Below are 15197 nucleotides of genomic sequence, written 5' to 3' on the forward strand. Positions count from 1 at the left end.
ATAAGTTTGTGCAACATTCTGGGCAAGAAATATAAAAGTGAAGAGAAGTGCTTGGATTCAGGCCACAATTATGAAAGAGGGATAAGCAGAATTTTTTGATTAGACTGCAAGCGGAGTATGAGAAGAGGTGTAAAAGATGATTCTTTGGTTTCTGGCCTAAGCAACAGAAAAATATACCATCAGCATGTTACCAATTAGATAATTAGACAATTAGTCATTTTTTCCAATAGTCTTTTTTAAAATTTATTTTTATTTATTTATACAAGCACTGGGTACAATCAGAAGTGCAGGAGGGTGAGAGAATTCACCAGAGCCAGAGCGGGGAGCAGAACAGGCAGAAGGACCGAAGTACACTGCTGAGGGGAGCAGTGGGCAGGCAGGAGAGGTCTGCACGCCATTTGGGACCCTCGCTGGTGGCCGGGGATCGAACCAGCACTGCAGAGGCTGCGGGCAGCTTCGCAAACCAGCGCTCAACCACTGTGCCACCAGAGAGGCCCTTTTCCAATAGTCTTTACTAATAAATTAAATGTGGTATGTTAACACAATAGAATGATACATCCACAAGAAAAAAAAACAACAAATACTATTGGTACATGCAACAGCTATATGAATTTCACTTTAAGGACAGAGACCTGATATAAGAGTACTATGTGATTTAATTTATTATGTTTAGTAAGAACAGGAAACAAATTTATAATGGTAGAAATAAGAATAATCATCATACTTTGGGTGGTGGTGATGACAGGGTTACAGACTGGTAAAGGGATCAAGAGCACTTTCTGGGTGCTCTGGTATCTGGTGACATACACATCTGGAAAAAAAAGCAGTATGGAGGAGAATGATGCCCTGCTTCTACCATAATTCTCACACAAAGGAAAAAGCACCAATAGTTGGAAGAGGAAGAATTTGGCAAGAATTTCCTTTTTGGCACAAGCAAGAAGGGCCTGCTAAATGTTGAGAGTGGAAAAAAGAACAATGAGAAAAACCTTCCAGCATCCCAGATCTGACACTAAGCCCAAGATATCAACAAATCCATGGTTGAGGAATTTGAAATTTGTAGTGCACTGAAGATGACCACAGCAACCACAAAACCCAAACCAGTTCACCTAGTGATTAGACTTCAAGTCCCAACACTAACACACTGACAGAAGCAGAGAGGTGTCCATTTCCAGGGATAAAAATTATTTACCCCAATCTCACCATTCTCCTACACATGATTTCTAGAACTCAATTTAAAAGAGATATACAGGGCCTCCCTGGTGGCGCAGAGGTTGAGCGCTGGGTTGAGAAGCTGCCCGCAGCCTCTGCAATGCCAGTTCGATCCCCGGCTGCCGGGTGAGGGTCCCACATGGTGCGCAGACCTCTTCTGCCGCCCGCTGCTCCCCTCAGCAGTGTACTTCGATCCTTCTGCCTGTTCTGCTCCCTGCTCTGGCTCTGGTGAATTCTCTCACCCTCCTGCACTTCTGACTGTACCCAGTGCTTGTATAAATAAATAAATAAATAAATAAATAAATAAATAAATCTTTAAAAAAAATAAATAAATAAAAGAGATATACAAAAGCATGGGAAAAAAGAACATATTGTCCAGAAATGAAGCAATGAATAGACCAGATCCAGAGATTACTCACTTGGATGATGGACTTTATAATAATTATGAACTGGCTATTTATGAAACAAAACACAAGTGTTGGTTAGAATGTGAAGAAATTGAACCCTAATATAATGCTGGTGAGAATGTATAATGTAGCAGTCTCTGTAGAAAAACAGTTTGGCAGCTTCTGATAAACATTTGCTCATGTAAAAATGTGTACACAAATATTCAGCATTATTCATAACAGCAAAAAGTGGAAAGAACCCAAATGTTCCTCAACTGATGCACGGATAAACAACATATCGTATATCCATACAGTGGAATATTATTCTACCACAAAAAGGAATAAAATGTGGTATGCTACAACACAGATGAACCTTGAAAATATGCTAAGTGAAAGCAGCCACACACAGAAGACCATATATTGCAAGATTCCACCTATGTGAATGTTTAGAATAGACAAATCTGAAGAGAGAAACACTTGCGAGAGGCTAGATGGAATGAGAGGCTGGGAATGGTTGCTAACTAACAGGTATAGAAAAACTATGCAGTAGTCTATGACCAGTAGGCAAGGAAGTGCTATTTTTAAAACTTTGAGAGAGAGGAAAAACCTGTCAACACAATGCTCAGTACAGAGCAAAAACAACTTTCAAAAAAGAAGGTAAAACAAAGACAACCAGACAAACCCAAGCTGAGAAGAATCACTGCTGGAAGATATATAAAACAACATACATTTTCAAAAGTTATTCACCCAGGAGTATTGGAAATCTGGATTGACATGAAGAAATAAGAGTACTGGAAATAGTAAACATGAGAGTAATATGTCTTTTATTTTAAAAAATTTCCTTAAAAAGTAACTGTCTAAAGCAAAAAATAATAACATATTAAAAGGGTTCTAAAAATAAAATGTATGACAGCAACAACATGAGGAGGATGGGGGAAGAAAATGGAAAGATAACGTTCTAAGATTACCATATAGATGATATCATATTATTTGAAGGTAGACTTTAACTAGTTAAAGAAGTATCTATCTTACAAACCCCAGAGTAACTACTAAAGGAAAAAAGGGCAGTTAACAAATCAATAGTAGAGATAAGGTGCTCAATCCAAAATATAAAGAAAAAAGGAACCGATGAGAAAAACAGAAAACAATCTAGAAACAACTAGCAAGATGGCAGATTTAAATCCAAGCATATCAATAATTATGAAGAATATAAATGGTGTGAACACCTCAACTGAAAGGCAGCACTACTCAGGTTAGGAGGAAGGGAAGAGGGGAAGCAAGACTTACTTATAAGTTGTTTGAAAGAAACCAGTTAACTTGGGGCCTCCCTGGTGGCGCAGGGAGTTAAGCACTGCACTATGGAGCAATCCGCAGCCTCTGCAGCACGAGTTTGATCCCTGGCCGGTCTGGGAGCAACCTACATCGTGCAGCAGACCTCTCCTGACTCACCCACTGCTTCCCTCAGCAGTGTACCTCGGTCCATCTGCCTGTTCTGTTCCCCACTCTGTCTCTGGTGAATCCTCTCAACCCCTGCATCTCTGGCCTGTACCCCAGCTCTTGTATGCATAAATAAATAAATCTTAAAAAAAAAAACAAACAGTTAACTAAAAAAGTGAATAGACAGAAAAAGGATAAGTCAGGAAAAAGAACAGTAATTCGCTCAAAATTGGTCATAGACCTAAATGTGAGAACATGAACTACAAAAATTCTAGGAATAGTCCATTGGTAAATCAAAATGTGCTGGAGAAGTTTGCTAGGCTTCCTGGGTTTAGGTCAGGATCGGTGGAACAAGCAAGATAAGCATTTTTGCTGCCTTGCCAATGGTTCCCCATGAATGCTGACTCATAAATGTTACCATTTTCTTGGATCAGTGGTTTAATTCATATATAGTGTTTAATAAAGGAAATTTGACATTTTCTGGTAGTTAAACTTTTCATGCAAATCAGAGCTCCTTTTCTTTATGGTCCCAATTTTAGATTTCTAATATGTTAACTCCTTTAGAGGTCACTTGTTCTATTTCCCTGGTTAGTTTCCCTAGGTCCTTGGCAGGTGGAGTAGATTTTTGGATCATTACTAATCTTCTACTTTAAAAGGCCTTGATGTCATCAGGATCTATGTGCAGTCCTGTTCTGAGATTAAATGTCTATATGTTGGACACTGAATTCAGACTAACTGTAATTTCTCCTATAAGACCATGTGTCCCTTAATGGCTAAGATTTTCAATAAATGAATGATGAGAGGAATCTTGGGAGGGCAAACAAGGAAGCAAGCCATGAACATGGAGCCCCATTATGTTATATGTTAGCCCTTAAAACTTGTGAGAAAAACTTTCAGTAAAGTCTTGAAACATGACTGTTTAATGTATTATTGTCCTTCCCAGGTAAAAGCAAAAAGATATTGACTATCCCTATCAAAAGGGACACTTAAAATTGCACTGCATTAAAGTTGACCACAGTGACAAAGTTACTCCCAGTAAAGCTGGAGCCCAACAGCACAAAGGGATTAGGGAATGATAGGGTGATTGATGGGAATCAATGTTATTACACTAAGGTCTTGGATAAATCACCATCCTCGGCCACTGGGTTTTTTAACAGGGAAAATAGAGGTCTTAAACGAATTAGAAAGGAGATAAGTCCTTTATAATAGGCCTTATGTCCTAGAAGGCTTCTTTATTTACAGAATATTAGTTTATTCTTGATAGAAAATTTGAGGTATTATTCTAGATCTTAATGGGAGGGGAGCTGTGAATTCTACCTCAGTCTGTTGAAGACCTTGCCCAAACAGCAGAGGGTAATTGGTTTAATAGTTGGGGGGTGAGTCCAATGTTTGGACTTCCTTGGTTTCAAAGTGAAAGTAAAGCAATGGGGTTGAATTTTCATGTGTTGAATTTCAACACAAAGGATATTTTCCTTTTGAGAGCTAAAAATAGCAGCATATTTCTCTAGGAAATCTTACCTTAATAAACATATGGGAAAACATGGTTTGGTAAATTTGGGTTACAACATTGAATTCCTCTGCAAATCTGTAAGGATCCTGTTACCTTGGGATAATCCTTAATTATAACCCCTAAATTCAACCTTTGTCCACGGGTTATAGGAAATCTGATGTGGTTTAGTAGGGTCCCAGAAAGTCTAATTTTGAAAGAGAAGGTTTTAATGACTCAGTGAGTAAAATTTCTTAATAGGAAAGAAGTTCCAACAGAGAGGAAGATCTAAGAAGAAGCAAAGACTATCTAGAGGAGGTGGAGCATGGGGTTATTAGGTGGAACCTCAGCACTAAGCAAGAGGCCTCTGCTATGTTTTTATACATCTTTAGTTGTTTATTTGCTTCAGTCAATTTGGAGAGAGTATTTTATAAGAGCAATTTTAAAATCCTGAACACATTTAGAAGCCAGAAGATAAAAAAATTGAAATGACTGCTCCATTGGATTATTTGATATTGTTGCTATGGTCGTCTTAGTGTGAAAAGAAACAAGTTTGTGGAGATCCAAAATCCTTCACAATGTTCACTGAAGTTTTAAGTTATCCCATTTAATCAAATATGTGCATGGGGAAGGACAACAATTTTTTAACATAAAATTGACGGAGGTTCCCCAAAGGGTATCACCCTTAGAATATTCAGATGACTGGGAACTCATTATCAGAACAAAATAGCACTCAAGGCTCCCTGGTGGCATAAGGGGTAAAGCACCGCACTATGAAGCAATCCTCAGCCTCTGCAGCACAAGTTCGATCCCCGGCTGGCCAGGGAGCTACCCACATGGCACAGCAGACCTCTCCTGTCTCACCTGCTGCTCCCATCAGCACTGTATTTCAGTCAGTCTGCCTGCTCTGCTCCCCACTCTGTCTCTGGTGAATCCTCTCACTCCCCACACCACTGGCCTGTACCCCAGTTCTTTTAAGCATAAATAAATCTTAAAAAAAAAAAAAAAAGCACTCAACAGGAAGATAATCTGTTTATACAGATCTCAAATAAAGTCAGAGAGCTCACCCAAAAGGAGAGAACTCAAGACAAGAGACTTACCAAACAGAAAGTCACAGTGACTTGCAGGACACAAAGCGCTCAGGTACAGGTACCCTGCTCACTTCTGGGGACTCATTGTTTCTTGGTGGTCACTTCCTTTGCATCCCACTTTTCATACCATGTAATATTGACCTATAAGAGGTAAAATGAGGCAAGCTCAAGTTACCAGAAATCAAGTTTATACAGAAATAATAGAGGTACTGTAATTTGGGAGTCTCAATCTGCATCAAGCCACAGGGGTGTAAAGGGGAAAGTCTGTTAGCCATGCAGCAAGGTCATTGGCAAATGCTCACGGGTCAGAGGGTAAATTTCAACTCTATATAAATCAGGCATTTATGGGAAAGCAGTCTGTCAGTCTCTAAGTTTCATTTTTCTAAGGGTATATGTGTAAGTCTCCATTTCATATCCCTTGATTCCATTTTGATTCTATTTTAGATTAAAATCCCTTGAGGGCCTCCCCAGTGGCGCAGTGGGTTGAGCACCACACTGTGAAACTGTCCACAGCCTCTGCAGTGCGGGTTAGATCCCCACCATCTGGCAAGAATCCCACATGACAGACCTCTCCTGTCGTGCCTGCTGCTCCCCTCAGCAGTGTATTTCTATTGTCTGCCTGTTCTGTTCCCTGCTCTGTGTCTGGTGAATCCTCTCACCCTCCCATGCCTCTGGCCTGTACCCCACTTCTTATATAAAAATAAATCTTATAAATAAATAAATAAATACATAAATAAATAAATAAATAAAATCCCTTGACAGCTTTATCTATATCAAGCCTGGGGACAAGTATGAGTAACCAAGGGTAGGAATACAGCATAAAATTGGATATATTCATCTAAAGTTCAGGGGGAAAGTGTGGAATGAGGACATCAACTACAGGAAGACCAGAGTTAAAAACTAGGAAAGTGGATGACTTGCTGGGGAATTATACTGAGTGATATAAAACAGTAGATCAAGTCTGGAACCCTAGAATGCCACTGTGTAAGGAATGGGCAAAGGATGAATAAAAAACCTACTAAGGAAACAAACAAACAAAAAAAAAAAACCTGAAAGAAAGGCAGAAAAGTAGCCAAATAGCTAATATTCATTGATCATCACTGGTCAGGTCCCTGTATCAGTTTCTTCATATGCACTGCTTCATTGAACCCTGCCAACAAACCTAAAAGATAGTCTTTTTATTACTACTTTTTAGATGAGGAACTAGAAGCTTAGAGAGAGAGGTACTGCTTCAGAGTTAAGTGATAGAATACACAGCCAGATTGCAGGGTTCAAATTCTGGTTTCATTACCTATGTGTTTCAGCTTTTCATTCTTTAAAAAGCAGCTAACACTTCAAACTACTTGTTAAAAGCAATAAATTAATTATTACATGCTAAGTATTCAGAGTGATGCCTAGTACAAATAAAGAGCAGTAAGGGGTCAACATAGAGAATTTCAAAAAAATACAATAGTGTCAAATGATAAACTAGTAGATATAAATTCTATTGTACATCCCAAGCTGTTAACCATAACTGAAATTGAAATGAATAACATACATGTTAATGTGTGGATATGTGTATAAGTGAGAGAATAAAAGTGGAGGGACAGGCAGTCTACATACTTCTAAGGTAAATTCACAGTATAAAATATCCCTCCGTAAGTCAACAAAAAGAAAGATGTTTTAACATATTAGCGATACTTTAAATTTCTACTATTAACCAGTAATTAAAATAAGATTAAAAAATAATAAGACTTCCTTACACTGGATAGTTTATAACCAGGTCAATATATCTCTCATATAATAGGCAGTATAACTATTTATAAATTAACAGTTACACACATTTTCATTTTGAGGTAGATTCACTAACATTCCAAACTAGTTGAATATATCCAAAAAGGAACAACTAAAATACAAATCAAAACAGTGGTAAAACAATTAAATATATGTATAGCTTTATACTTATGTAAAGATACAACAGGGCAGACTAGCTCTTTTAACCATTTGTCCCCCCTGTAGGAAGATCAGAATCTGGTTAAGTCCCAAACTCATTTCCTCTCTTCTGAACACAGTGAAAGTTCATGCTATCAGAGAAATAACCAACAAAAGGCTTAACTCTCAAGCCATCCTCAAAAGCCGGAAATTAAGAGACAAAATTCACACTCACTTTATAAATCTGATGTGAAGGATATAAAGGCCTGGAAATAATGTGCTGCCAATTGTAACTTTACTAAATATAGAAAGATGTTTAGCTTAGACTTAAGCTATCAAACTCTTAATGCTTTCCTTCCTTGTCTCTGGTATTGCCTACTACTGCCATCTAGCAACAGGTCAAAAAATTAGAGAATGGCAAAAAAAAAAAAAAAAAGAATCAGGACTGAACTCCAAAGTCTCTAAACAGAAAATGCTTGATCTTATGGAAATTATTGAAAGTTCTGTAGTTATGCAAGACAGCTGAGATTGAACTGCATTTTCCTCGTTGTTCTTTTCCTCTCTTCCCCTGCAACAAACTATTATATCTATGTGAACTCCTAGATGTTACCTTCAACCCTGATCTCTCTCCAAAATTCCAACCCCATATTTTTTTTTTAAGATTTATTTATTTATTCCAGAGCTGGGGTACAGGCCAGAGGCATGGGAGGGTAAGAGGATTCACCAGAGACAGAGTGGGGAACAGAACAGGCAGACTGATGAAATACACTGCTGAGGGGAGCAGAGTGCAAGACAGGAGAGGTCTGCTGCGCCATGTGGGATTCTCACCGGCGGGCCGGGATCAAACCCAGGCTGCAGAGGCTGAGGACAGCTCAACCGCCTGCGCCATCAGGGAGGCCCAACACACAACATATTTTATAGCAACCCCAGACTCATCTACTTTTTTAAATATATATCTTAATGAATACAATTTTTTCCCCATAACGTAACTGTAGAAAGACTGCTACTCTCTCCAAGAATCCTGTACTGTTTTCTAGAGTTATCTAGATCCTACATGTTTCAAGATCTAGCTCATATTCTACCACTAACACAAATCTTTCTTACTCCAGTCTTAATGAGATTCTAATTCCTCTGTCAAATACTGTGTTATTCACAGTATTTGAAATGTTATCTCTATGATAACATTGAAATGTTACCTCTGTTTTCATACTTTATATTTATTTCTCCACACCTAGAGTATAAGCCTCTCAAGAACTGGAACCAGTTTTCTAATTCTCTAGTATCAATCCTCTGTATCAGCCTGAGGCTATCATCACAACCTACCTCAAGAAATTCTACTTACTCCCTCCCACCCCCAGTGTAAAAACAGAGAAACACTCAATAGAGGAAGAAAAAGAGACAAAGATAAAAAAACAATGCAAAGTGTAATATGATAGGAAAAGATACCCATACACACAAGGCTTAGAAGCAACTATCCCTTTCTGGAGACAGCAAAAACTCCTACCTAAGAAATAAACTGAATTGTAACAAAAGTAGAAAACATCCATAACCACAAACAAGGTCAATTCTTTCCAACTGTAATAACACAACCTCTAAAGGCATAGAAAGTACCACGAAGCTGTGAAATTCTGCACTTGATGCACTCTACTGTCATTACTTCTGGCAAAATGTTCGGCCTTTGCACTCACTTGCATTCTTCTCTTTTTCTTCCCTGTTCATTATGCTTTACTTCTGAGGGCCATCTGGGGGTAGATTACCTTATAAAAATTAGATAGGCAAACCATTTCCTTAAGTTGATGGTAGAATGTTAAAAATGCTATTTTTCCTATCATAGTGCACTTAACAAAGTTTGGTGAGATTTCAGTGAAAATTATCTTCCAGAGTAGGGTTTTCCCCACCCCAGAAAAGGGGAAGGAGGTAGGAGGGTAATTGTACTACAATTAGAACTTCATGCAAATAAGTGCCAGTGGTGTGATAATTTAAATGTATTTATTTATTTATTTATGCATAGAAGAACTGGGGTGCAGGCCAGAGGTTGCAGGGTGGGGGGGCATGTGAGAGAATTCACCAGAGACAGAGTGGGGAGCAGAACAGGCAAATCTCTTGAAATACACTGCTGAGAAGAGCAGTGGGCGAGACAGGTGAGGTCTGCTGTGCCATGTGGGTCAGCTCCCTAGCCGGGGATCAAATTCATGGTGCAGTGGCTGGCGATACAGTTTGAGAGTGCTGAGACTTAACTCCTTGAGCCATCAGGGATGACCAATTTAAATGTATTTAAACAAAACCAAAAAAGGCCGAATGCACAACTTGATGCTGCTTAGATCACTGCAGTTTCTAGTGCTCTAACAAAGCAAAAATAAAGCAAAAATAAAATTAAAAAGTTGCACCTGAAATGATTTTTTTAAAAAATGACCATATGCCTGGTTCCTGCATCCTGTAAAATATAGGCATTCGACACTTGGTATAGATTTTATATCACTGTATCACCAACACGGACTGGTCTGATTTCTCGGCACTCATCCTGAATTGGTCACTTCCAGGGTCCCTGGTCACTGATCTGAAGACTCTATGGGTCAGTTCAGGGAATGTAGGGGAAGGCACTTTTACGGCTCCGTGTTGTCATTTGAGGTTTGGATCTTCTCTGTGTAGAGGCTATTAATCTACACAAAACACTTTTGCTATCTCGTTATCTGTTAATGTCAAAAAAATGGAAGCAAATCAAGTTTTGCTGATTTTTTTGATACACTAAAAAGCAAGTGCCATGAAGGCATAGTTGAGGAAGCTAAAGAAAGGGTTAGGACTGGGGAACATCACCTTACATTTACACAGAACCCTGTATGCAAAAAGCATTCAGCAGACAGCTCTGGTTTGAATATAATTTAATAGCCAATCCTACATACCCAAATTGTGGAATTAAACAGTATTTTCAAAATGCTACCCTTCTTTTAAAAAATACTTTGTAAGATCAAACTATATCAAAATTTCAGAGTAATTCAGCAAATACTGTTTTTTGCTTATATGTTCTTGATCTAAAAAGATATTCACATTTTAATCATTCAATATTTTTTTAAATACCCCAATGATTCATAAATTGTTTTCTATTTTTAGAATGACTGAAGGAATTTGTGTGAATCTCAAACTCCTTTCTTGGTTCCTAAAAAAAAAAAAAAAAACCTGAAATTTGACCTTACAATCTCAGGAGAGGAAGTGGTCAAGTTTGGAGAGAATAAAATGGCTTCATAAAAATAATTCAGCCCTACATTAGATACAAATAAATGATAGGTTAATGGAATCACAAGTTAAAAAACCAAACTAACCACTATGAAAAATTTAGCTTCATTATCTTTTCTTTCTTCCTTTCTTGAAAAAAGATGCCTGTTGTGCATGGTAACAACTTTAGGACTGAGTAATAAAAGGCTGAAAGACTCATGAAAAAGATTGACAGAATCAGAACCAAGGTAAAAATACTCTTGACAGTTAAAAACTAGAAACACAATGGGAAATGGAGGAAACTGTCTAAGGCACTGGACTTAGTCAACGTGAGCAAGCTGAAGAGATGTTACCATGGAAAAGGAGGCAGCGTTTTTAAGGGAAAAGACTGCATTGTGAGGAGTTTCTTTCTTTCTTTTCTGCATGTGACCTTCAGTAAATCATAGAATGATCTGAATCTTGGTTTCTTCACATTTTCATTTATTCTATTTATTATTTACTATTTTCTTTTGTGTGACCCAATGACATAACAGTGAATAAGGTATGTGAACTCTTGCTTTATGCCTGGCACTGTTCTAAGCAATTTTATATGCATTATATCTTATTTACTCTTCTAGCCAGTCCTATAATTGTAGGTATACTTACTTCCCCCACATTGTAATTAGGAAAGAGAAGCTTAGAAAAAGTAAACAATCTGTTAAAGGTCACTTGGCTCACAAGGTGTAGTAGGGGCTGGAACTCAAATCTAATTCCAGAGCCCACCTCATAAATGCTTTCTTATAGTGCTTCTCATATGATATAAAAGGCATATTTTACAAAGTATTTTTAAATAAACACTCAAGTGTAAAATGCTATTACAATTCTTATTTGAAAAACTGAAATGAATTATATTGAAACAACCAAGTAACGTGCAGTTAAAATATTTAAAGCATATACACGTGCGGGCCTCCCCGGTGGCGCAGCGGTTGAGCGCTGGGTTGCGGGGCTGCCCGCGGCCTCTGCAGCGCCGGTTCAATCCCCAGCTGCTCCCCGGCCACTGGAGGAGGGTCCCACATGGCGCGCAGACCTCTCCTGCCGCACGCTGCTCCCCTCAGCAGTGTGCTTCGGTCCTTCTGCCTGTTCTGCTCCCCGCTCTGGCTCTGGTGAATTCTCTCGCCCTCCCACGCTTCTGACTGTGCCCAGTGCATGTATAAACAAAAAAAAAACAAATAAATAAATAAAACATGCCTCTATAAAAAAAAATAAAGCATATACACGTGTTTTATATATAAAGCTATATATGTATTAAGACTACACATATAGTCTCAATATCAGATTTTTTTTTGATGATTATATAATCAATGATGAGAAATGAAAAGTCCAGAGCAAAGTTTGGTTGTCTGGGTCAGATGTGCAAATTTCCAAGTATTTACATGCTTCAAGAATGATTTCAAATGACATCAGCTAGCAGATATGACAAATCACCTAGAGATTTTTGTTATGCCCCACAGAATAGTTAGATGTGTCTGAGACACAGTTCTAGCCAAAGAAAAAGTAATGACTGTAACATAGTAACATCCTACATGTACCCCTCTTTGCCTTTTCCCCCTCCAATTCCAGGTAAAAAGCAGAGACCTCTACTAAATAATTACATATTAAATGCCTATTCAGAGCTGGTTCTTTTTCATAATCATTGTATTCCAACATATCCATATAGGACAGTAACAAACCCAACTCATCAGATCCTGTCTCCTGTGAATTATGAATTCTAGGCAGACATGAGATGAGAAAAGAACAGATAATTATCTTCTAAAGATATGGCAAAAAAAAAAAAAATCAGTCAGCAGAACTACTGTCTTCTTGCTGCAGGATATAGAGGGCATTAGTGATGTGGTTCTATGTGTCCAGTTCTGCAAAGTCAATGGCACATTCTTGTCTTAGGAGCAAGGGCACCCAGAGTCTCCCTTTGGTTGCTTACATGACTCCCATCAACAATGTTAAGATGTGGCAAATAATTCTAAACATTATTAAAAACAGACTTATTGTGAAATACAAAGCAAAATTCACCTGAATTTTTAAGGTAGAGAAAAAATGTCACTTTTCTACAGGGTTCTTCCAGGCTTTGTCTCCTGATAGCATAGAATATTCATTTACCGCTGTTGTTTTCCAATGGAAAAGTTGGAGAAACACCAACCTATGGTAATTTGGAAGGGTCTTTTCAGATCAAAATGGGAGTCAATTAAAGTGAAACTTTTTTCTCTTGTTGCTTATACCATTAGACTTTAAGCTATAAGGCTAAGATCTGTTTTACCCTTTCTCATACCTTTTGTATGAGAAAAAGGCCCCTACAGATATCTAAGTCCTAATTCCTGGAGCGCATGGTGATTTTTCTATCTGACATAAATTATTTCTAAGGATCTTAATATTGAGAGATTATTCTGGATTATGTAGATGAGCCCTAATTGTATGCACAGTGTCCTCTAAGAGAAAGGCAGAGGGAGACTGGACTATAGAAAGTGGTAGAAGCAGAGTTCAGAGTGATGTACTTTAAACGTTTAATGGAAGGAGTGACAAGTCAACTAATATAAGCAGCCACCAGGTGGTTTCTGAAATGGGCAAGGAAATGGCTCTTCCTCTCAGAGCCTCCAGAAAGAACCAGAACCATTGATTTTAGTCCGTGAAGCGGATTTCAGACTTCTGTCTTTTGGTATTAAAGAAAAAAATCATAACTCACTAAGTTTGTGATAATTTATTAGAGCAGCTATAGGAAATGAACATACCCTTTCAACAGCTGAGCATTGATGTGCTCCTAAAACAGTTAACATGAAGAACATTCCAGTTCAGAAATAAAGAAATTCTCTTGTTTTCAGTTATGATCTTTGTTATCAAGTAAATGAGACTATCTTAAATATGCAGAAATCACTAAAAAAAAAAAAGTATTTCTTTAAAGCATCACAGGGAAAAACCGGAAAAGTACTTTGTTTATTCCAACCAAGATTATGTAACGAATAAGAGCTGCAGAAAAAGTATTCATGATTTTAGGTTAAAAATAGACACTCAAAAATTGCATGAGTAACATTCTAATGAAGCCTCCACAGGAAAAGAATTTGAAAAGTACAAAGTCATCTGTATTATCATAAGTAATTCATATTTTACATCCACTATTTCATTTGATCCTCACAACTCTAGGAAGCAGACAAGCCCGGTATCGATTTCCTTACAAACTGCGGCTGAAATGCCCCAGGATTAGTAAATGACTGATTCTGATGTCTGTCTCTTAGGCCCTTTTACCTCCATAACCACCACCAGTCATTTTACTTGTAGTAAGTTGTATCAACTTCTAAAGTAACTTCAAGTTGAGAAAGAAAACAGGAGCAACATTTTACACCACCGTATTTGAAAACCGAATGCCACACTTGCCAGCCAGACAAGCGGAAGAGAACAGTGGACGAATAACGACACTTAACAACAGGAGCGTTTCCTGGCGTGCAAACAACTGTAACGACTCATTATCTTTCTATCGCCGAGTTAATGACATGCAACACGTCCGGGCTTACGAGAGGCCAGCGCCTAGTTCCCACTGCCTCTCCCAGGATGTCTCTCCCGAATGCAAGTTTGCTTATTGACCTCGAAATAACCAGCCCAGGGGTTGGGGAGGACAGAACGTGCAGGAAGGGAAGAGCCGGGGGGGAAACGTGTCCTGGCTACCGTCCCTCCCCCTTCTCTGGGGGCCACCCTATTACACCTTGACCGCCCAAGCAAGGGCGCTTGGCCTTTCCAGCAGCAGCACCCTGAGAAGCGCTGGGGGCGGCTCCCGCCTCGCGGACCCGACCACAGAAGCCGGCCCCGGGGGCTGCGACCCCGGCCCAGACGCCCCAACACGTGGTCTTCCTTCCCGGACCCGCCCCAGGTCCCTTTCCCCGCCTCGTGCTTCAGGCTCGGGGCCTCAGGCTCTCTGGACTCAAGCCGGCGGTACGGTGCGGCCCGTCGAGAAATCTGCCTCGGCCCGGCCCGGCCCGGCCCGGTGCTTAGTACCTCACAGACAAGTCTCCAATTAGCGCGGGCCGGAGAGTGCAGCCACGCCGAGAGGACGACCGGAACTACGCCCTCCACCTCTCTGATTGGGTAAAGGCGCAAACGAAAATGCACAGGATTGGTCAGCATTAGAAAGGAGGCGGGGCGAGGCAAGCGTGCCCCGTGCTAGCTCCTATCCTGATTGGAGGAAAGCAGTGTGTCTGCGCCTGCGTCAATTTAGCTGCCGCTCGGCGCCGCGCTCCCCCGCCCCCTTGTATCAGATTAACGGAAGTTTTCACCGGCGCCGCGTTGGTGATTAGTTTGGACGCTTCTGGCTGCGTGGCCAATAAAGGGCAAGAACGACGCGAGCTCCGCCTCTTCCAGTTTATGCTGCGACTGAGAAATACGTAGTCGTTGACTCCGGCCCTGAACCCCCCGCGCGCGCTCAGAAGTTCAAGGTGAGAACGCGCAGGA

General features: G+C 39.6%; 1 protein-coding gene across 7 annotated transcripts in view; it reads right to left on the reverse strand.

Annotated features, from left to right (window-relative positions):
• WDR89 (WD repeat domain 89) overlaps window positions 1–14808 on the reverse strand; it is a 50442-nt gene extending 35634 nt beyond the window's left edge. For 4 of the 7 annotated variants that reach the window (XR_005123765.2, XR_005123764.2, XM_037503479.2 and 1 more), the window contains exons 1-2: window positions 14745–14808; window positions 5619–5750 (exon numbers count right to left, since the gene is read on the reverse strand). The gene's annotated coding sequence lies outside the window, so the exon portion shown is untranslated. The other 3 variants (XM_037503480.2, XM_054690966.1, XM_054690968.1) reach the window with 3 other exon arrangements.
• Window positions 14809–15197: the final 389 nt, after the last annotated feature.

Source organism: Talpa occidentalis, unplaced genomic scaffold (assembly GCF_014898055.3).
Source record: "Talpa occidentalis isolate TD23 unplaced genomic scaffold, MPIMG_talOcc4v2.1 talOcc4.11, whole genome shotgun sequence".
NCBI classification, from domain to species: Eukaryota; Metazoa; Chordata; class Mammalia; order Eulipotyphla; family Talpidae; genus Talpa; species Talpa occidentalis.